Here is an 18,476-nt window from a genome sequence, read left to right on the forward strand (position 1 = left end):
CCTCACTTCTCTCATATTTTTCCCAATGTAAAATAACTGTACAATTCTTATTCTCTGTCTTCAACTCTCAAACCTCTATTAATAAGCTGAACTACGACAGACCACCTCGTAGTTTCATCAGAATCTTTCTCCAGCCCACACAACCAAATTTTCCGCTCACCTTTACAAATGGTTCTATGGTCCACTTAATCCTATGCACTCCCAGGGGAGCATAGGGCCGCAACCACACCTCTCCACCGAACTCGGTTCTGAGCAGCTTTCTTCGTCTGCTCCCATGTCATTCCAGTACCCTAAGCTTCACTGATGACTGACCTCTTCCAGGTTTGCTTGGGTCTGCCCACTTTCCCAGTCAAGTGCCTGCCTTGCAAGATTGGTAGCTGGTTTTCGCAGGGTGTGTCCTATCCAGCTCCATTTTCGTTTTGTGATGTCTTGGGCTATGGACTTTTGTCTAGTTCTCTCCCACAAATCGATAGTAGTTATCTTTTCTGGCCACCTAATTCCTAATATCCGGCGTAGGCATCTGTTAACAAAGGTCTGTAACTTTTTCATATTTGTTTTAGTGACTCTCCAAGTTTCTGAACCGTATAGAAGGACAGACTTAACGTTTGTATTATAGATTCGTATCTTGTTGTGTAGAGATAATGTCTTGGAGCGCCAGATAGTTTGAAGAGTTGAAAAGGCAAACCTAGCTTTATTGATCCGAATTAGTATATCATCATCAGCTCCGCCGTCTTTACCAACTCTACTTCCCAGATATGTGAAGTGGTCCGTATCAAGGATATTCTCTCCCTGTAGCATGATTGGGTTTTCTTGTCTGTTGTTGATCCTCATAACTTCTGTTTTCTTTTTGTTGATTAGAAGTCCAGTCTTTTTCGCTATTTCTGAGAGTCAGTTTGGTCTGAGCATTTTGTTGTGTATGGGAGAGGAGGCAGATTGTACAGCAGATGACGATAAACTTTCGTTGTAGTAGTTGTAAAGTGAAAAATCGGTTAACCATCGGAGAAGCTTTTTTAATGGAAAAATGTAATGTGTTTAAGTACAACAAAAATAAGGCAATGCAGAGATATTTATATTGTTACTAATTAATATTGTCTGTAAGTTATAAATATTCATTGAAGTACAATAATATAAATAACTCTTTAAATGTATGTGAACCCATTGTAAAAGTAAGATTTTGAATAAGACCCTTCGTAGAAAAAGTTTGCCCATCCTTGTATAGATGGAATACAATTCGAATAATCTATCCTAAATTTAGGCTATTAGTTTAATAAAAAGTAAGATTTTGAATAAGACCCTTCGTAGAAAAAGTGTGCCCATCCTTGGATTGAAGGAATACAATTCGAATAATCTATCTTAAATTTAGGCTATTAATTTAATAAAAAGAGTTTTGAAAGGAATTTCTATTATGTATATCCTTAAAAAAGTCAAAGAAATTCCATTTTGCCGAGGCTTCAGCAGCCTTAGAACTGACACTGCATTAGAATTGCCTATTTGTGTGAACAGAGAGCTATCCTCTGTGTAATAGACTGATCCTGGTTCGTGGGACTAATTTTCTTGTTTCCTAAAATTAGAAGATCATTCTATGTAAAGCTACCAAAATTGAAACTGAAAATATTTAGTGCAATAAAACTTAACAATAGCATGCATACACTTGCGAGGATTATCTGGCCAAATCTAGAGCTAATGGTTGAGCTACTGGCATATTGATTTGTCATGGATTTGAAAGACTCTCCTTCAAGAGTTAATTATGAAATGTCTCTAAGAAATTGCATTAACTTTTATCAAAAAAAAAAAGATGGCAACTGCTGTAAATTGGATGAAGGCAGCGGCTTATCTTTACGAGGTAAGAAAAAATAGTATCGTGTCTTTTCTTTAACAATGAAATTAAGGTAAATGGTCCAAAACACAAATTATGTCAAAAAATGTATTTTTACAATACCTCTATTCAATATGTAGCATCGTCTAAAACCTGGGTGGGTGGACGCGATTCTCATAAACTGCTCTAACGATTTTCCTAGAAACTTGTCAGTTGCTGTATATCAGTGGAAAAAGTATTAGCCTACTAGACTACCTCATGGACCACACTGGGAAAAGTCTAGTTTGACCGTTATTTTTTCAAAGTAAAAAAGAAAATACCTCCCTGGAACGGACTATTCGTCTTCTGGTATTTCCGCATTCATTCAAGATTTTAATAAATTAATGTTCAGGAACATTTTGCGCATCGCCCTCGAAGTCAAGATGTAAAGGCCTATCATTGGAATAGTATCAAGTCTAGTAGATCTATTCATTCTCTTAACCCGTTTTTTTTTCGGATTGGGGGGGGGGGGCGAGGGGGGGCAATGTGGTGGTGTAAAAAAATGTTTGTTTTTTTGTAGTTTTTTTTTAAAATCTAACATTCTTAATTACTAAAAGAAAAGTACTCACTCTGTAAGTGGTATAAATGAGATATTGTCTTTAAAAAAATAAATCTTTTCTCTGTTTTTCTTGTTTTTTGTTCTTATTCTATTCTTGGGTGTTTCAAGACAGGCGAGGTCGGTTTGGAGGGCGATCCTAAACGGCGTTTTATAGCTCCTTAGGCCTATATATATATATACGTGCATTTTTAAATGAGTCTGGCGGCTTCTACCACATGAGGGAAAGGAGGTCCAACAGTGGATATTAGCTGCCTCTAGTTCGCGTCAAAAAGTAATAGATTGTTGATCTACATTCGGGATCGAATCTTGGTTATTACTTTTTTTATTTTTGGGATCTTAAAGGGAAACTCCGATGGTTTTGACAATTTTTGATATAATATGTGTTTTGACTTACAGATAATTTGCAATAATAGCTTTGTTATTGATGTTTTTCTGACATATTTTTTCTGCGCATCCAAAACGATCAGATTTTTACCGGGTGACGTCACACTAACCTATTAATTTAATCTATTGGCTTTTTGTATAACGGGAGACCATACAGTAAAGTTTACATTCTCGTAAAAAAATATATATCTTGGTCTATGCAGTTGGATCTAGATCTTGTAAGCAAAGAAAAAAAATGCGTGTTGAAAGTAGATTTACATGCTTGACTAACCACGGCAGTGTGTATTTTCTCGCCTGACCACTCAATACGCACAAACACTATCGCTTGGTTGTCTTGTCATGACCAACTAGACTAGCTTTACACTGACCAGTTTGTTAGAAACAGTCAGACACACAATCTATTTACTTTTTAGGTCAGGGAGGGGCTTAGATGAAAATGTTAATTTTTTTTATCGAGTTGGTTATCCTAATACTTTTAGAACTCTCTCTATTTATATAACTGTACTATATCTCTGGACTAGGCCGTCACTAAGCCTAACAGCTACTGTAAGACTGATTGGTTAAATGTAGTTTCTCTTTCAGTATTGTTGAGGGAAGTGACGTATGCTTAACCTAAAAACAAAATCTCAAAGAACCCCGTTTTTTTTTGAGATGTCAAGAATTTACTGTCTAATTTATTAAATATAAATGTTTCTAAGCATTGAAATACAAAATGGTAAAATGTTTACTCTTACAACTTTTTACGCAGAATTTAAATATGTCAATAACTCAAATTTGAAAACCCATCAGTTTCCCTGTAGGAGTCCAAACATCACTAATGTGTACCTGTCATTATTAGGGGGAAAGTAAAGGCGGTTGGTTGTTGTGCTGGCCACATCACACCCTCGTTAACATTGAGCCAAAGAAACAGATATTACAGCATCTGTCCTATTGACCGCATGGTCTCAAAGGGGAACTTTACAACTTATAAAGCACAGATATCAATGTTTTTTTTTTTTTTTTTTTTTTTTTTTTTTGTTGTTGTTTTTTATTTAACAGCAAATTACAAGAAAAAAAAAAGCAACACATAAAATATACGTTTCCATAATTTATTAGGCAGCAACTTCTACATAAGTAAATCAGACTCTAGATCAGGGGTTCTCAACCTGTGGATCGCGACCCCCTTGGGGGTCGATTGACCATTGGCCAGGGGTCGCCTAAGACCATCGAAAATATGGATTGGTATTGTCTACTCTTCTATTGCTGTATGTGTGTGTGTGGGGGGGGGTCGCGGGGGATTGTAAAAAGGGGTCGCCGAGCTTAAAAGGTTGAGAACCGCTGCTCTAGAGAGTCATTAATAACGTAGTATGGAGATCTATTGTATACATGTATCTTATACATGAAAGCATTAGTTATAGTTCTTATACTTAAGCCAAAAGCCGAAATTTAGCTTTATCCTGCAAAAATTATTTTAGTGGATATTAACAGCACATATATTTAAAAAAAAACAAAAAAAATATATGTGATTCTAGAAATTGACATGCTAGTGCTACTATTAGACGCGTCTCGTTTTTTAAACAGCTTAGGAAATACACAATGAAATAAAGCATTTCAAAGCAAAATAAATATAAAAAGAAATAAAATATATGGCTCCTTCTGTCTCGAAAGACGATGGATGCGCCCAGATAAATATAGTGTGACAATACAAAGTAATAAGGCGAATGTCTTCGAGTCCGTAGATAAAAGCAAGAGTGCAGTAAGTCACGTGACCACGCGGACCCACATTCAATGCACGCGTAAATGTTGTACCTTAAATGTTGTGCACCTTTAAGTTGTTAGGCCTACAATTAGAGATTTTCACGCTAATCTAGACAATGTCAAGGGCGCTAAATAAAACGTTTATAATTTTTTAAAAATTAAATAATTAAGCTATATAATTTAAACAATATTCAAAATGCGTGAAAGCTATCTTCGTATTATGAAGTCTCCTTTATAAACGCTAGTTAGCTGCATATTTTAATTTCGGACATTGCTGTAGTCCTAGAGTAGAATTCGAATGTTTCCTCCATAATGTCATTATTATGTGCTGCAAACAGCAGAACTTAGAACACTGTACATTCTGCAGTGCCTAAAGATGCACATAAGCCATGGGCGTATCCGGGGGTGGGTTTCTTGGGGTTCAACCCCCCCCCCCTGAAAATAATCATGGCTACGCCCAGGACATACACTATCATTTAAAAAAAAATAGCTTAGCAACACTACCTTTATTTTGTACACCGGATACGTCTAAACGTTTGCTATTTATAGTTATTAGGCCATGTATGAAAATCTTATCTTATATAATACAGACGTTACTTCAAAAAAGAAGATGATTACGTCCTACGCGTCATGCATTCAGTCATGCATATTAATCAATGACTTAAATTCTGCCAAGTCACTGGTTTTCCTGGCTAGCTCAGGCAACCCATTCCATGCTCTAATAGCACTAGGGAAGAAGGAGCATTTGTACAAATTTGTCCTAGCGTATGGGACGAGGAATGTGCCTTTATCTTTGTGTCTTTCTGAGTATTTTATTAAATTTTATTTTTGTATTTGTATAAATCTCTTATAGTGACTGCCTTTAAAAAAAAATAATCTCAGCATCAAATGTAATGCAATTTTTTTTTCACATGCTATCTAATGAAGCAGATAGATATACTGCATAATTAAAGTTAAAGCTTTTTTTTAAATACTCCTTTCAGTACCAGTTTATACAACATAGCGGGCCACATTGAATACCAAATTAATATCAACATTTATAAATAACAATTTAGATCTCGTTAAACCCAGGGGCGGACTGCGTGTCAAATTGGTCCGGGCATTATCATACCATCCGGCCCACAAATCGATTGCCATATGATGCACATCTATTGTTACCTGCCCTTTTATCTTTGATTCAGTTTTGGTAACAGTGGATTTATAGATTACTGTATACAATACTACCCCATTATAATGAGAAATTCGTGACTAATATATAAGCTCAGCGTCTCGTTATAGAGTTACTCGAGTATGTTCAAATTAATGCAACTTCTTCATGAATAGAGGGTTGAAATCACCTGTAGTATGGTATATGGATATGTGTCATCCCAATATTACGAGATTATGTGTTTTATATTGCACAGTTAAGTTTCTAAAGTTCTTTTACGAAAGGTAAAATAATGCTAATCATATTTAAGGGCCCGTTCGGCGACCCCACTGACCAATTTGGGTACCGGTCCACCGGGTATTTGCCAGTCCGCCCCTGGTTAAACCTAAATCTAGTGAAATAAACATAGTGAAATAAACATAGGCTATTGGTAAGTACGAAAAAAAAAACAACTTGTTTGTTTAACGTTTCTGTGACCATCAGGATAAATAGCAAATAACACAAGCAGTAGCATTGTTTAGAATTACCACAACATAGAACAAATATTGGCACCAGTATATCTAAAACAACCAACCATTACCATCTCATAAAACATCTGCAGGCAAATATATTCATATCTTATTTACCCACACTCTCTCAGAGCAAAAAATACCTTAAAAACAGGAACCCCAAATAACCCAATTCAATTTCTTAATTACAAGTTGTTCAAGTAACCAGGACCGCCTGTTCCGCAAGGCACAAGGTACACAAAATAAATGCATGTTGCAGAGGCGGCCTTAGTTGGAGGAGAGTTGGGCAACCGCCTCGGGCCGCTTTTGAAGGGCCCCTCGATAAAGAGACTGCTTTGTCACAGTCAGTCCCATACTATCGTACAAATATTCGTGGCCCTGATACGACACTCGCCCAGGTCTCCACGCACTGCTAAGGCCGCCTCTCCTTGATGGAAGTGTTTGAAAATAACTTGTTTCGTAAAAATAGAACTGATTTAAATTGTTTATAAATGCGACAATACTGATCTCAGATAGATTTTCATTGATAACTAATCCAATTACAGGTACGTGGTTTTTATCACGCGGGAAGACTATGACTGTATGACATACATGGATATCAAACATTTTCGATTTACTATAAATGGGTTAATAACATTCTGCATAATTTCTTCTCATTTTTTTTTTAAATCAGCACACATGACGTAGAAACTTGTGATCAGCTGTTTTGAGAAGCACACAGAGTGTACTAATTGGAAGACTCTTCATCGTGCTCTCTCCATACCATCCTCCAGCTATGCTTGGTCCCTTGTTTATATTAGTAATCTTAAGCGGTGTTGCCTAGTAAACTGTTCGAAATATAGATCTATGACCTGGTCATTTCTGTATCTTGACCATTTCTTCCCGAAACTCTGGTCCGTCAATGCTAGTGTTTCATGTTTCATATGTAAGACACCAATAAAGCATCGAAAATGTTAATATCTTATGCCCGTATTTTTTTTTAAAGTCAGAAAATCATCTGATACAGTCTTATTCAATTATCCATTAAACTAATTAAGCATCCATCTATCCACTCTTTCCAATCGTTGGCCCAAGCTTCCGCCCATTCGTCAAAAGGCACACGCGGCTCAATCAAAAGAGTTTCATTCAATTCAAGCCACATCCCTCCAAAGAGCCAATCAAATATGATCATGGACAGGATCTTTGCGAGCTCAGAGCAGAGCGCGAAATAAACCAGCGGTGCTGTAAACACAAAGAAAGCAGTCAAGCCTATGATGACAAATAAAACCATAAAGAATGCCAGCGACCAAAGAAATATGCCAGCAAGTTTGATCAAGCAGGCGAAGAGTCTGGTCCAGCCCATGTAGTTACCATACAGCACCCACTGGCGGTCAAACTCAGAATCCGGAATCTCTCTGACATATTTAAAGCCTTTCCGAATCCTTTGGTAGTGTTCCTTGACCACGTTGTAGATACGTGCGGGAGCCCAGAGCCAAGGGCGACAAGTTCGCCTTCGTCGGGCTCTTTCTCTTCGTTTGGCTCGAAGATGCTGTAAAAAAAAAAAGAAATTATATAATTAAAAAAAAAAAAGAAAATATTGCCTTTTTTTTGGGGGGGGGGGGGATCATCCCAAGAGGACCTCCTCCCAAACCGTACACACGCCTGTCCCATACCTCTGTCCTGTACTGATGCGCGACTAATCGTTATAGAAGGCAACGTCACAAGCTATGGACAATTTCGACCAATAGCTTGTTGCCACGTCACAGGTCTGTACGACGTGGCAACTAGCTATTGGTCTAAACTGCTCACTAATTGTGACGTTGCAGGTCAGTGTTGAGGCCTTGTATAACGAATGGTCTCGACTGATGTCATCAATTACTCATTCTAGCAGGGGGGCATAGGCGGCGGAGTCTAGACGTCCTGGTATTAAAAAACAACAACATACATTTACGACACTGAACATCTGCTGCATGTGGAACTTTCACGTCTGCACATGAGAGTTTGCGAGAATACGCCCAGGCCCGGGCAACTCTTCTTAGCCTCAACATGAGGCCGCGGTGGAAACGGTCGCCAGAGAAGACGATTAGGTCAGGTCAATAGGGAAGTTGGGGGTTTCATAAGCACAGAGTCCATTGCACTGGCGGGGGATGGAAGCGATCACACGACTACCGTGTTTTGAATGTGATGAAGCCAAAATGAAGTTTCCAAGTCTCTTTCAAAGTTACTGCTTGTGACAAGTCAAAAACTCGCTGTCAGAGTCACTCAAATTTATCACAGCATTAAATATTATTTTTCATTATTTATTTATTTTATTTTAATTATTTCACCATCCTACCCCTAAATTCTCCACCCGCCCCACCTTTTCCTCTATACCAGGCTAGACTTAGTCCACCACCTTGGAGGAAACTAGGCCAGTCCTTTCATTTATCTGCCCTTGATCGGGGAAAGATAATCACACTATCTCCTTTGTCTTATCCGCCGGATGTCTGACTGACGGTCGCGGTTGACGCCACCTTGGTTTGAATGTAAGCTAATCCTTCTCCCCCCCCCTTCTCTTACGTCTCTCTTTGATCTAAGAGATTACCCTGGTCAAAACACCGCGTGATATTCCAAGGTGCGGCTCCCACCTCGAGTCAAATCCACCCACGTGTAAGATAAATCTTAGCCTAGGGCATTTCCTGTGTCCGCCCGCACTTTCCAGGCTTATATAAAGTAAACCAACTCAAGCCAGACCCTTTTTCATTTCGCATTCGAGCTGAGCTATCGAGTCTGGACTATATCACTTATTCTTTCTCCTAGAGGAATACCTGGTGGTAAGCCGAACTTAATCACAAGTTCCATCTTAATTACTCTGTGTATATTTCCATTGGATTTTATCATGTGTATTTTGCCTAGTTCATTTATATTTAATTAGTGCATTGTGTATTTCTCACTGGCGTAAGTAGAAAACATAAACATGTCCTATGTATTTATTTATGTATTGCATTAATCTATTAATGCTACGTTGCTCAATTGATCGTTGATGCAACCATGTATATATTTGTACACCTTATTTTATCTCCTTTATCTCGGTTGGCCGCCTTGATAATTTTACTAGCGCACTGATACTGCGTTTGGAGAAGATATATGAATTATCTCCCCTTTACTCATTTTACTCTAAGGAGAGTTGCGCCGCTTGAAGGGACATTCAAGCACGCTCCATTGTTCTCGACCCACGGTCATATGTAAACAAACCATCTGGATCGCTGACCACCGCCCAACTCACCCCCCCCCTTTTCTTTCTCTATCCACCTGTGTTGTTTATTTGAGATTATTATTTCCCCTTCTATGTACATTTTTATATTATTACGTTCCCTTTCATGTACATTTTTATATTGCTACTATCTGCCATCTATTTTCCAAATCCCATTTGTCATCATCTCCCCTTTATGCTCTAAAGCAATTTCACCAATCTGACGAATGCACCTCAGTCGAGGGCATCGGTAAGATGCATGAGAGACATGTCCTAACTTGTCTTTATTTATCCGCAGCCTCCCTCAGGTGTCTGCCTATTTAGATGCTTAGTGCTACTCAGCACTGTATTTGCTATCAAGAATCCCCTATTGCCTATTTATCGGATCAACTATTACCTATTGCCTATTCAGGTGCTTAGTGCTATTCAGCACTGTATTTGCTAACAAGAATCACCTATCGCCTATTTGCCTACTGGCCTATCTATGTGATTAGTGCTAATCAGCGCTGCACTTGCCTAGTTGCTATCAAGAATCACCTATTGCCTAGTTACTGGATCAACGATCCATTTACCTGCAGTTGTGCTTAGTGCTATTCAGCGCTGCATTTGCCTACTGAGATCTACCCAACTCTACTACTTGGCGCTATCGGCATTGCCCGCCTGTTCGACAGCCCACCTGTCAAGCTATTAGGCGCGACGTCCCTATAGAGTCAGATCTGTGCGAGACGTCATAGCTACGCCAACCCTCTGCAACTCACTGGACATATCCTGTCACTCACACTGCCCACGGCAGATCAGCTCTGCCCGCAGTAACCTTGTGCCCACGGTATCCGGCCACCCGCCATACTGTGCCCACTACAGATACTAGAACTTGGGACTGAGACTCCACAAGAACTATATCGCCGGCGTCCCTCTATCCGCTAGAGCGCCACCTCCAGCTGCAGAACCTCAAGCCAGGACACAGCCAGCTGCGACATCAACAGGACAACCAGCTAAGTCAGAGGACAAAGTGACATACTCTCTTATTAGGTGCAAGAGTGATGATTAAACATAGAATATACCAGAGATAGATGCAAACCCTCCCCCTTTTTATCCTTATATGTATATTTATGTAAATAAATATTCTTTATTTTAACTTTTGTATCTATCTTTCATTGCTTCGTCTCGTTGCGTGTCTGCTCCCGATTCATATGCTGATAAGTGAGGGTGTGATAGCTTTAAAAATAATCATCCCCTAGACATAAAACGCGCCAAACACACATCACATTTCCCCACCTGTCACATTTTGGCGAGCCCGTCCGTGGATTTAACCCATTAGTACAGCAGGCACGAACAAGCAGCAATAACTAAATTTCCTATCAATATTTTTTCTTAAAATATTTATAAGTATCATCACTTCGCATTAACAAGAGTGTCACTTCTGTCATATTTTATATTTTATATTTATTGCATTTTATTTGTAATATTTCATTGCAGGGATTTGTGATTAACATAGGCAGACACCCATTCCTTTTGCACTCTTTCCTATAACCGGCGACTCACTTTCGCTAACCCACTTTCTTTAATTCTAGCTCGACCCTATTATCCATTCTATCTGCCCCTCCACCATCCTAGTACCTCTCATTACCCACCCCTCATCATTATGGCCAGCGGCACTCGCTCCAAGACTGAACCTGACCGCAAGCAGCGGATAGCAGATATCATGGATGAGGCTAAATTGTTTAGCGACGCAGAGCAGAATGAATACATTAAGGGACGACTTGCTGCTCTTGATAGAGAGGAACAGGAAAAACATGCAAGGGAGCATGAGCTAGCAATGAAGGAAAAGGATAATGAAATAGCTATTGCTAAAGAAAGAAAGGAAGCTGAAATAGCTATTGCTAAAGAAAGGGAAAGAAAGGAAGCTGAAATAGCTATTGCTAAAGAAAGAGAAAGAAAGGAAGCTGAAATAGCTATTGCTAAAGAAGTTACAGAGCGAGAAAGAGAGCAACAAATAACAGCGAGAGAAAAGATAGCCGCAGACAAAGAGAACGAGGCCGCACGCCAGGCTTCTTCCGAGTCTCGCCCGGCTAGCCCAGCATCCTTTCAAAGTTCCTTGAACGGTCTACCCCACATGCCAATGGAGCACTTCGACGACAAGACAGAGAACATCGAAGTTTATCTTGTCCGTTTTGAGGAAGTAGCACGCTTTTACGGTCTGCCAGAGGAGAAATGGTGCTTCCGGCTATCCCAATGCCTCCGAGGCAAAGCCTACGAGGTTTACTCCAAACTTCCCTCCGGCCGGCGAGAGGACTACCCAGCCCTCAAACAGGCGCTACTCGTCCAGTTCGAGTTGACCGCCGAGGCCTACCACAAAAAGTTCAGAAGTTCCCGCCTCGAACGCAGAGAGACCTACGGCAACCTCTGCGAAAGGCTGGACAAGTACCTCATCAGGTGGCACGCTCTCAGCCAATTGCCAGAGACTTTTGATGGCCTAGCATGCCTCGTACTCTCTGAGCAGCTGTTAGAATGCATGTCCCCAGAGGTCAGAGTTTATGTCAAGGAGCAACAAGCAACTGCACCCGCTGACATAGCTTCCGCCGCTGACCGGTACTTGAACGCCCGAAAGGACTTAAAAGGTAAAGCAACCGCGACAGACCAGCAAACAGACCAACCAACTTCTCCTGCTCAATCCAACCTTGCTCCTAAAACTCCCCAGCACAACCAGGCACCAGGTCGGCAATCAGCCCCTCATAGCCACAATAACCGCCCCAACCACCAGTCTCGCTATAACCAGACCAACTACTCTCAGCGTGACTCACGTCATAGCGCGCGTGACAGTAGACCCACTCCACAACGGCAGCAGCAGGCCCCACGGACCCTATCTACGGTGACGCCAGTCTCTCAACCCTCCGCGATCGATCTTTCTGACCAACCGGAGGAGGACACATACTTCGTCTCCACGATGGCCGTGGCTCCTCAACCCACTGCCACTGAATTCGGCCAACCAGAACTCCCACCCGTGCCACCTCACCCCACCTCTTCTCCTCCGGGAGTAGAGAACATTCTGGCCAACGGCGTTGAAGTCTTGGGCCTTTACGACTCAGGCTGTTCGTTCGGCGCGGTTATAAATAGAACGCTGATTGACCCATCGGATCTCACTGGTGGAACAGTGACAATCCAGTCCATAGACCGTGGCACTCCTCCGCAGGTTCTACCTGTCGCGAGGGTACACGTGGAGTGCAGATACGTACATGGCACCATTGACGCCGCCGTCATGGACACGCCAGTGTATGATTTCATTCTAGGCTCCAAATATGTCCCTCTTGGAGTAGTCAACAAGCCATACTTCTCTCTGCCCGTCGGTAGATCGACGAAGCAGAAACGTGGTAGCAACCAGCAGGTTGGAAGCCCTGGTCGCCACACTCACCCACCCGGTCCCGACTCATCAGCGAAGCTCAAACCACTCTGCCCTGGCACTGACTCTGCTAGGAAGTCACGAGTTAAGTCGTTTACCCGCGCTCATGAGGGTCTACTTGACCCAGGCTACTCAGCCAAAATCATGCAACATTCCTCTGACATTGACAGTGTCAGAATGCCCCGAGATAAGATGAACCCTTGCTCTCGTGGACTCACTCCTTTTCATGGCTCCTCAGCCACCATTTCGAATCAACATCCCCCTGGCATTGATAGTGTCAGGAAGTCACGAGGTAAGCCGAACCCTCGCGCTCGTGAAAACTCTTCTCACCCTGGCTCCTCAGCCACCATTCAATATCAACCTTCCCCTGGCATTAACCGTGTCAGGAAGCCACGACGTAAGCCAGATTATCGCACTCGTGGGGACGTTCTCCGGCAGAACTCCACATTCTTTATCAGGCCACTCTTCCCTGACATTGATCGTGTCAGACGATACCGAGGTAAGCTGATTACTTACTCTCGTGAAGAAGCGCCTCACAGCGGCTTCGGAGGTAAGCCCCAACGAGCACACGTGTCTTGGGCACCCCGCCTAAGCCCCAATCACCCTCCCCAATCCGCCCCAGGAAGGAAATATAACTCATCCAATCGCCCAATCTACTCTCCCCAGCAGCCCCACATGTTTCACCCAGGTGACTACATAATCAGGGACGGAAAGTAGACCACGGACAGACTTGGACAGACTCTCCTCCTGGCATGGCTACCCCTTTATTTTTCCAGATTTTTTTTCTAATGCTGTGATAACAACTGATCTTAAAGTTTGAGTGACATCAGTCTGCTCGCACTTTATGGATCTTTCTGCGATAGATCCATCTTGGCGGCGGCGTATGTGACAAGTCAAAAACTCGCTGTCAGAGTCACTCAAATTTATCACAGCATTAAATATTATTTTTCATTATTTATTTATTTTATTTTAATTATTTCACCATCCTACCCCTAAATTCTCCACCCGCCCCACCTTTTCCTCTATACCAGGCTAGACTTAGTCCACCACCTTGGAGGAAACTAGGCCAGTCCTTTCATTTATCTGCCCTTGATCGGGGAAAGATAATCACACTATCTCCTTTGTCTTATCCGCCGGATGTCTGACTGACGGTCGCGGTTGACGCCACCTTGGTTTGAATGTAAGCTAATCCTTCTCCCCCCCCCCCTTCTCTTACGTCTCTCTTTGATCTAAGAGATTACCCTGGTCAAAACACCGCGTGATATTCCAAGGTGCGGCTCCCACCTCGAGTCAAATCCACCCACGTGTAAGATAAATCTTAGCCTAGGGCATTTCCTGTGTCCGCCCGCACTTTCCAGGCTTATATAAAGTAAACCAACTCAAGCCAGACCCTTTTTCATTTCGCATTCGAGCTGAGCTATCGAGTCTGGACTATATCACTTATTCTTTCTCCTAGAGGAATACCTGGTGGTAAGCCGAACTTAATCACAAGTTCCATCTTAATTACTCTGTGTATATTTCCATTGGATTTTATCATGTGTATTTTGCCTAGTTCATTTATATTTAATTAGTGCATTGTGTATTTCTCACTGGCGTAAGTAGAAAACATAAACATGTCCTATGTATTTATTTATGTATTGCATTAATCTATTAATGCTACGTTGCTCAATTGATCGTTGATGCAACCATGTATATATTTGTACACCTTATTTTATCTCCTTTATCTCGGTTGGCCGCCTTGATAATTTTACTAGCGCACTGATACTGCGTTTGGAGAAGATATATGAATTATCTCCCCTTTACTCATTTTACTCTAAGGAGAGTTGCGCCGCTTGAAGGGACATTCAAGCACGCTCCATTGTTCTCGACCCACGGTCATATGTAAACAAACCATCTGGATCGCTGACCACCGCCCAACTCACCCCCCCCTTTTCTTTCTCTATCCACCTGTGTTGTTTATTTGAGATTATTATTTCCCCTTCTATGTACATTTTTATATTATTACGTTCCCTTTCATGTACATTTTTATATTGCTACTATCTGCCATCTATTTTCCAAATCCCATTTGTCATCATCTCCCCTTTATGCTCTAAAGCAATTTCACCAATCTGACGAATGCACCTCAGTCGAGGGCATCGGTAAGATGCATGAGAGACATGTCCTAACTTGTCTTTATTTATCCGCAGCCTCCCTCAGGTGTCTGCCTATTTAGATGCTTAGTGCTACTCAGCACTGTATTTGCTATCAAGAATCCCCTATTGCCTATTTATCGGATCAACTATTACCTATTGCCTATTCAGGTGCTTAGTGCTATTCAGCACTGTATTTGCTAACAAGAATCACCTATCGCCTATTTGCCTACTGGCCTATCTATGTGATTAGTGCTAATCAGCGCTGCACTTGCCTAGTTGCTATCAAGAATCACCTATTGCCTAGTTACTGGATCAACGATCCATTTACCTGCAGTTGTGCTTAGTGCTATTCAGCGCTGCATTTGCCTACTGAGATCTACCCAACTCTACTACTTGGCGCTATCGGCATTGCCCGCCTGTTCGACAGCCCACCTGTCAAGCTATTAGGCGCGACGTCCCTATAGAGTCAGATCTGTGCGAGACGTCATAGCTACGCCAACCCTCTGCAACTCACTGGACATATCCTGTCACTCACACTGCCCACGGCAGATCAGCTCTGCCCGCAGTAACCTTGTGCCCACGGTATCCGGCCACCCGCCATACTGTGCCCACTACAGATACTAGAACTTGGGACTGAGACTCCACAAGAACTATATCGCCGGCGTCCCTCTATCCGCTAGAGCGCCACCTCCAGCTGCAGAACCTCAAGCCAGGACACAGCCAGCTGCGACATCAACAGGACAACCAGCTAAGTCAGAGGACAAAGTGACATACTCTCTTATTAGGTGCAAGAGTGATGATTAAACATAGAATATACCAGAGATAGATGCAAACCCTCCCCCTTTTTATCCTTATATGTATATTTATGTAAATAAATATTCTTTATTTTAACTTTTGTATCTATCTTTCATTGCTTCGTCTCGTTGCGTGTCTGCTCCCGATTCATATGCTGATAAGTGAGGGTGTGATAGCTTTAAAAATAATCATCCCCTAGACATAAAACGCGCCAAACACACATCACATTTCCCCACCTGTCACACTGCTACTCTTCAAAGATTGCCAAAACCTGCATGTTACGATCAATTTTGCCCATGTTTGCACACATCGTTTCTCAAGGGGCAGTTTAATGGCTGATGTACAGGGAAGGAATATAGGGGGGCGGGAGGGTTTGCCCGGTGTGCTTGGCTTTCGGCTTCTCCTGTAACCCGAGCGTCTTCGGATACGAGCCATTGGTAATAGGAAATGACATCTGCCATTGACAAGGACTGCTAAATTGAATTTCAAAATTGCCAACTAAATAAAAGTTGCAATCGTAAATATTTTTTTATTGTGCAGTGTTAAAACGTGCCCTATAATGATCATTTCATTTTTACAAAGCATAACTTATTGACACTTCTTTTAGTTTGCATACCGGAGACACCAAAGAGCTGGCTATTGATAGTTTTTCGGCCATGTCTGAAAACAATCTCCAATAGGACTTATTTATAATTTTGTTGTAAAAATTTATTAGAGGAAAAAAAAAAGCTGATTTGGTCTAAATTACCCTAATTTAGGCCATCTTCATCACATTTACTGTTACGTTCTTTTATTTCAAACTTCAACTGTTTAGATACGCTTTAGTCACTTAGTTTATTACACAACCGAGGAATCTAAACAACATATACAAACTAAGTATTCAAGTCCTACCTCTCTATCATCAAAACTGTTCATTTCAGCCTCATCCACTAGAAGAGAACAGACGTGGCCAGCGACCGGCTGCCAGGCAACAGATTTTTATTGATGTTTACAGATTTATTCCAACGCTCTAAGGCTATGTGTCATACTCTAAATATAGCTAAATTTAGACTGCATAGCAGCTTAAGCCACACAGGATTTTCCCGATTGAACTAAGCAACAGCTATAGCAGTTTCATTCTGGCTCGTTTTCAAATAACAGGAAACGAAGAAAGTGAAAGTGACTTCACTCTATCAGGAACACGTGTATTTTAGAACATTATGCCGACATTAGCATTAATCAGTGGTTCCCAATCATTTTGTCTTGTAGATCCCTTACTAGATAAAATAGCATTTTTGCTAATTCATGAACTTTAAAGTGTATGTATGTGTTTTAAAGTGGTTTCTAACTGCAGTGGGAGGGGGGGGGGGAAGAAAGAAATACTAATTAGGAAAAAAAAAACATGTCAAGCTATATGTCTCTACAGGGGCGTAGCTAGGAATTTTACATAGTTTGGTGGACCAGGGGGCTTGACCTCTCTGGGGACCCTGCATTTTTCCCCCTCCTCCCCCACCCTAGCTAAGCCACTGGGTCTCTATATCAAATAATGAAATTCAAATTTAAACGGGAGTTACAAAGATAAAGGCACATTCCTCGTCCCATGGACAAATGTGTAAAAATGCTCCTTCTTCCCTAGTACTATAAGAGCATAGAACAGGCCGCCTGAGCCAGCCAGGAAAACCAGTGACTTGGCAGAATTTAAGTCATTGGTTAACATGTATGACGCGTAGGACGTAATCATATTCTTTTTTTGAAGTAACGTCTGTATTTTATAAGAGAAGCAATAAATTATCTTTTTTTTTTACATGATATAACCTAACAGAATAAATGATCACATTCTTTACATTATATTACCTTATCATATTATTTTTACAATAAACGCTCGTGATTGAAGGAAGTAAGCCTGATGCTTTGAAAATACAATTTCAATAATGGGCTTCAATTCAGCTAAAACTGTTAAGTGACATCCAATTTTGTATTAGATGATATGCAACCTTGCTGCAGCTTCTTTCTACTAGGTATGGAGATGGAAAAGCAAAACAGAAACTTGCTGGTGATATTCCATAATATCGAATAAGAAGGCAGAAGAGCTGATATCTTTTTTAAACTCGTACTTTAAGCTCTTCATTAGTACCTATTCAGAGCAGAACTTACAAATAGAAAAACAAAACCTAATAAACTATTCAGAAAGACACATGGATAGAGGCACTTTTCTTATTCCCTATGTTAGATCAAATTCGTACCAGTGCTCCTTCTTCCCTAGTGCCATTAGAGCATGGAATGGGTTGACTGTATCAGCCAGGAAAACCAACTACTTAGCAGAGCTTAAGTCATTGATTAACATGTATGACTAGATTGACACATGAAAAGCGTAGGACGTAGTTAGCTTCTTTTTTTTTTTTTGAAGTAATGTCTATAATATATAAGATAAGATAAGAAGTTCTTCTTGTAATGTTACTTCGTCAACACGTAGATTGAATAGACATTGAGCTGTTACCATTGTCAAAATATCCTCAAACATTATTTTTTAGAAAAGAGAGCATTGGAATGTTCAATATAAGTCCAAACGTCCTCTTCTTCATATAAGTCAAAAACGTCCTCTTCTTCATATAAGCCAAAACGTCATCTTCTTCATATAAGTCCAAACGTCCTCTTCTTCATATAAGTCCAAACGTCCTCTTCTTCATATAAGTCAAAACGTCCTCTTCTTCATATAAGCCAAAACGTCCTCTTCTTCATATAAGTCAAAACGTCCTCTTCTTCATATAAGT

The sequence above is a fragment of the Biomphalaria glabrata genome, chromosome 10 (assembly GCF_947242115.1).
Source record: "Biomphalaria glabrata chromosome 10, xgBioGlab47.1, whole genome shotgun sequence".
In the NCBI taxonomy this organism is placed as follows: domain Eukaryota; kingdom Metazoa; phylum Mollusca; class Gastropoda; family Planorbidae; genus Biomphalaria; species Biomphalaria glabrata.